The sequence below is a fragment of the Myxocyprinus asiaticus genome, chromosome 42 (assembly GCF_019703515.2).
Source record: "Myxocyprinus asiaticus isolate MX2 ecotype Aquarium Trade chromosome 42, UBuf_Myxa_2, whole genome shotgun sequence".
Taxonomy (NCBI): domain Eukaryota; kingdom Metazoa; phylum Chordata; class Actinopteri; order Cypriniformes; family Catostomidae; genus Myxocyprinus; species Myxocyprinus asiaticus.
The window spans coordinates 36,655,362-36,661,361 of NC_059385.1; the positions used below are offsets into that span (position 1 = coordinate 36,655,362).

Here is a 6,000-nt window from a genome sequence, read left to right on the forward strand (position 1 = left end):
TTTTCATGTCCAAAACACTGCATTTAACTACATGTAATAGAAACTGCAGTGTTACTTATTTAAAACTGCAGTTATTTTATGTAAGGGTACTATTGTTCATTGTTAATTACCATTTATTCATATGCCCCATGTTAATGTATAGATAGAAATGAACATTAATCAAGGTTAATAAATGCTATAAAAGTATTGTTAGTTTTTATTTCACGTTAGCTATTGCATGTTGATGTACAGAACATTACTGTAAAGTGTTACCCATCATTTTAACACTATTTACTACATACCATTGGTCAGCTTGCTGCTGCTGGTTGAGGCTCACAACAATGTAAAGTGAATGTTATCTCCTGTCATTGATACACCACTGTTCTTTCTTTCTTTACTTGTAAACACGCTCATGCTGGTCTCAATCAAGTCTTCCTTGGAAGTTTCTTCTCAAAGCAATAAAGCCCTGCTTACACTGCAATCACGCCATGTGTTCTTACTCAGTTTCAATGAGCGCTCATACGACCGGACGTAAACATGCACACACTCGTGTGGTGAAAGCTCACAGGTGCCATTTTGTGCAACTTGCCAATTGATACACTAAATTTAGGTAGCCTTCTCAGAGCTAGTCTAAAGGCCTGTGTATACTTCGGTTGTCTGTGTTACTGATTGCTCCATGTACAGTATGTGAATTTCATCATTGTATGTGTTTGTATTCGCTCGCGATCAGAAGAGTATACTTTGAAAGGCAACACAGTCGATCGGGCGCGAGCTGATCTGGAGCGCACAAAGTATACCCGGGCCTTTAGTACCCTTCCTATACCAGTCCTTCTGAGGCTATAGGCTCCACCTCAGCATTCAGCGCTAGAATGAGATGGTCTAGTAAGAGTGCATGGCTACGTCATAAAGGGTTCCATACGTCACAAAAACTTTGAAGATAGAACAAGCGGCATCGAAGATGACAGATGTGGAAATTGACCCTTCGCTAAGATCCGTCCCCCTTGGTTACGGTTGCTCGCTCTGACAACTCTGCAGAACTCTCCATTGGAATGAATGGAAGATTGCTGTGAATGACGCGGTTTTTGGCAAATATTCTCATAAACGGAATGGATAATATTTTTACGCGGGCTGGTATGAAGAGTGACATTGTAATGCATATTTATCTGAAGTTTTTTGGTAAAATAATTGTTACATTACACAGTAATTTGATTAAAAACTGTGGAGACTGTGAATCAGAATCAAGGGAAACGATTATTACAGTCACTTGTGTTAGTGAATAGAGCTGTTTATAACATCTCATAACACACTCATTTTGATGCTATGAACTGTTTATTAACAATCGCTTTTACTGTGACTTGAATCAAGACATTAACGTTCAGTTATTCGCTTTAATTTACCTTGGAGCAAATATAGGTGTCATTGCAGATGTTATATGTAGGGCCGGTCAACCCATTAGGCGACATAGGCAAGTGTCTAGGGCAGCATCGCTTCAGGGCCGCTGATCTACTGAGCCAATTTTAGCATGTGTCCTGTGTCGGACAAAATGCGCTCTGTGCGTTCCGATAACGTGTTGTGGCGCCCCCGCATGGAACATAGACCATTTACTAAATGCCTTACTACCATACTACTCTTACTGTTTCTGATATACCTATGTTTGGCAAAAACAGTGAGAGAAGTATAGATAGTATGCCATTGTGAACCCGGCCAAAGCATACAGGGCTCGTAAATCAGAGCGATGCCCGATGCGTGAATTAATCAGTCTTTTGAGTCAGTTCTTCTCAATGAATTTGTCTGATGTGCGGGCTGAATCGTTTGAAGCTCTTTGCCGTGCAGTAAAACAGTAAAGGGATGCTTTAGAAGACAGAGAACAAAAACAATGCTGAATGAAGTGGATATTTACTTACAATTAATTGAAAGAAATCCTGAAGCTGCATTCAATCGTTTGCCAGTGATGAAAAAGGTCACGTGAGAGTGCGAGTACAGCCTGTGAATGAGTGTCTACTGCAGGTAAAGACATTTTCAAACAAAAATTTTATCAAAACTCTTACATTACATGAAAGCACTTAAAAATATCAAACAGTAGTGTCTCGCCTAGGGTGCCAAATGGGGTAAGAACGGCACTGTTCATTTGGGAATGAGAGCTGACACAGTTTAATTAATAACATGCCCTTCTTCAGATTTATTTAAAGATTATTTTTAAAAAGAATGAAAAACACTGCTTGTATCCTCTCAGGGTAACTCGTGTCAATATTACAAATGACCCAGAAACAACGTGTTTAAAAATTTTTGGATTATTTTGATAAAATCCCGCTTAAAAGTACTAAAACACTCATTACTTTCATAGGCTGTCATTGGAAAATAGCAAACGCATGTCAGAGTAATGGCGGCAGGGCAACAGTTGCTAAGACAGGATTGGTCTGAAGCGCTTTTAAGGTGGGGCTTAGTGAAGGGTCAATTGTGCTGATCCTCTACAACAGTGGTTCTCAACCTTTTTTTTCTGATGAAAGCCAAGACTTTGTTGTACCAAATAATAAAAGATTAAAAAAAAAACATAAAACACAAAACTCAATATTTGTGTTATTTGCTTAATTTGCTCAATGCATTGCATAATTTGAAAGTTTTGTTAATAAATTCAGCAGGCTTATGTGTCATGAATGTGAGACCATACCTTGCATTTCTTGAATTCAAGCAGATGGAGTGCTATATCTGGGGCCTATAAAATGAAAATGCAAAGACAGAAACTAATAATAAAAGTGCAATTGTTCATATATTTTACATTTGCCTTTTTGAATCTTTTAATGTATTCAATTTTTTTTATATAGTTTTAACAGTGGTATTTGTAACAAGACCATAGTAAACACATGGAAGCATGGATCTTCTTCACTACCATGGTTAGATGTAACATGATTTCTATAAAACAAACTATGGGATTTTTGTAATCATAAACAGTAGACCTACTCTAAACACATGTAAAAACAATAAATACAAAATATAAATATTTATTAGTTGTAACAAAAATAATTATATTCTCTCACTCCCCTAATGTAGCCAATGACAAATTTATTAGAGCTGAAGTAGTGATATGATAATATTTATTATCAGTCTATTTCCGTGTAAAGTACAGTTAGTGCTACTATAGTAAATTCAATTGCTTCTCACTGATTCTCGCAAAGCTGCGAGTTTAAGAGCTCGAGGTTTAAGAGCTTTGCGCTCGTGCTGCTCTGTCCATTGAGCCGTATCCACCTACAGAGCCAAACAGGTGCATTAGTCGAGGTTGTGCCTCCGCCTGTGTATTTGACGCTACTAAACCAGATACTTCAGATGCGTCGCTAGACTTCAAAATCAGATGAGCCGTGGTACAAATGCGTACTAAACCGTATAATTGAGAACCAACTGATATACTCCAAGTCTAGATAAACGTTTTAATGCAAAGAGGAACTTGACGATAGATTTGATTATTATGACTGACAATCACTCCCCATTTGTAACCTAACACCCTCCTCTCTACTAATTTGCTCCCAGTGCCCCCTGGCATCCTTTGAACGCCCCCTGGGGGGCCATACCACCCCCGTTGAAGACCCCTTCTCTACAAGTTCTGTGTAGAAGAAACCAGGACAGTGCACAGTCGTGCAATAGCACGCAGAATGACTCATTTTTTGCAAAAAAAAATAAAAAATAGCAATTGGGACATGTGCAAGGGATTGTGGGTGATTGAAGGTCACAAAGGATGCATCTGATGCATCCTCCAAAATATGGCGAATGAAGTCTGCGAAAGAGGCTGTCATCCAAAGGTCCTCACAACTGAGATGGCCTTCGATGGCGCTTGATGACGTGGCAGATGAGATATCCAGCCTATCTAAGCTGCAGCCTTCCGACTGAAAAGCACCGTTACTTTGTGTGACTGAATCACCTCCTTTTTGCCACCCATACAGAGCTGACTATATCTCCAAGTATTCTGAAACATTTGGGACTTTAATCTTTAGAAACTGGTGATTCCTATTTGTTATGTTGTGCAGGGAGAATTGAGCAATGAAGTCAAGGGAAGTCTCTCTTGTGTGTAAAGTATTTCAGCATAGATCTCAGGAAAGCTTCTACTCTGTAATCTATCAACAACCTTCATAATGATCTTTACCATCTTATTTTATCATTTCATTTTCTCAAGTGTAGGTTATGTGAATCTATGTAATGTTTTAATGAGTGTAACAGGAGCTGTAGCATCAGCTCTCAGTTGCAGATGATGAGCAATCAGGCTCATGTCTTGTTTATGTTCAGCTCTGGTTGTCAGGTGGAGATTCTTCTGCTCATCTGCACAGCTCAAGGCTGTCTGTGCTGTTATAGGCAGCAGGTGTGAGACATGCATGCAGACAGACAGACAGTAATTACATTTCCAGCCAGAGGCACACTGGCTTTGAGTATCAGAAGGAGATGTGAACTGACTGGAAAAAAACATTACAATGCCTGTCGCAGAACAATATGTGAAGTTTCTCCATGATGCCACATTGTTAAGTGTCTGTTAACAGGAGGTGTCTTGCTAACATGTTGGCAGCTGGTGTTCCTACATATTGCCCTGTAGCTCTAGACTGGTTGCCTACTGAAGCTAGGCAGGGTTGAGGCTGGTCAGTACCTGGATGGGAGACCTTCTGGGGAAAACTAAGATTACTGTTGGAAGAGTCATTAGGGAGGCCAGCAGGGGATGCTCACCCTGCAGTCTGTGTGGGTCCTAATGCCCCAGTATAGTGATGGGGACACTATACTGTTAAAAGGCACTGTCCCTCAGATGAAATGTTAAATGGAGGTCCTGATTCTCTGTGGCCATTAAAAATCCCAAATTCCTGCCATTGGCTGTTATCAATCACGGCCTCCTAACAATCCCCATCCATGAATTGTCTGTATCACTCTACTTTCTCCTCTCCACCAACAACTGGTGTGTGGTGAGCATAATGGTGCCCTATGGCTGCTGTCACATCATCCAGGTGGATGCTGCACACTGGTGGTGGTTGAGGAGAGTCCCCTGTTCACTGTGTAAAGTGCTTTGAGTGTAGTGTCAGAAAAGTGCTATTTAAATGTAACATTCATTAATTCATTCATGAGTTAACTTTCCACATATTAATGAATTTCTGAAAAATTCACACATGCTGTCAACAATATGCAGAATCAGACTTGTTTATGCTTCATCGGTATCTGATTCATAGAGGGAATATTCTTCTAGTGATCTGTACTGAATATTGAACTGTAGTGTTTTTTTGCTCAAATCCTTACAGATCCCTGTGAGTTTGTACTACTGTCAGTTTTGATTGTTTTTAGCGATTTTAGCCATTCCAACTTCCACGAGACTGTGCTGTTGCTTTAGCCATGCCCTCTCTTTCCAAAACTCTGCACATCAAAGATACCGTTGAGACCAACACAGAGCAGAAAAGCAGCTTAACAGTAGCAAAAAGCACCCTTAACTGACAACTATTCAGAATCTGAATTTGGCATTAAGCCTCAATGATCCACTTCAACTACAACAGAATGAGAACATGCAAAATGACTGACAGGTAGAAAGCGTTAGATACATTTTTGTTTGCTGTTTAAAGAGTAAAGAGCTGTCACAGAGACTGGTGAGAAATCTCAGGACACTCATTTCATTAATATCTTTCAGGGAGTAGGAACTCTTTCTGCATAACATTCCATAAAAAAATGGCTTACATCACTTTTAAGGTGCTTGCACACTTCCTACGAAATTGAAGAATGAATGGGTTTGATGTCATTTGGAACAAAATCTGGCCAAAAAGGTGTTTTTGAGTCTTTTTCTGTGGTTTGTTATAGCTCGCCTGGGCGAATTTTCAGGAAAACTTCTTACCGGCTGCTTAACACCTTCTAACTGCCATTGGTCCACGTCATTGGTAGGTGTGACCTGGAGGTCCACCTATTTTGAGGCGACAACTAATCCCTGTTCAGTCAGTTAAAGGGATAGTTCACCCAAAACTGAAAATTCTCTTTTACTCACCCTCATGATTTCCCAGGTGTGAATGACTTTCT

General features: G+C 39.8%; 1 protein-coding gene across 1 annotated transcript in view; it reads right to left on the reverse strand.

Annotated features, from left to right (window-relative positions):
• LOC127432471 (cortexin-3) overlaps positions 1-6,000 on the reverse strand; it is a 49,944-nt gene extending 43,944 nt beyond the window's left edge. Inside the window, exons 1-3 of the mRNA XM_051683588.1 lie at positions 5,969-6,000; positions 2,648-2,692; positions 1,884-1,980 (exon numbers count right to left, since the gene is read on the reverse strand). The gene's annotated coding sequence lies outside the window, so the exon portion shown is untranslated. The remainder of the gene's footprint in view (positions 1-1,883; positions 1,981-2,647; positions 2,693-5,968) is intronic.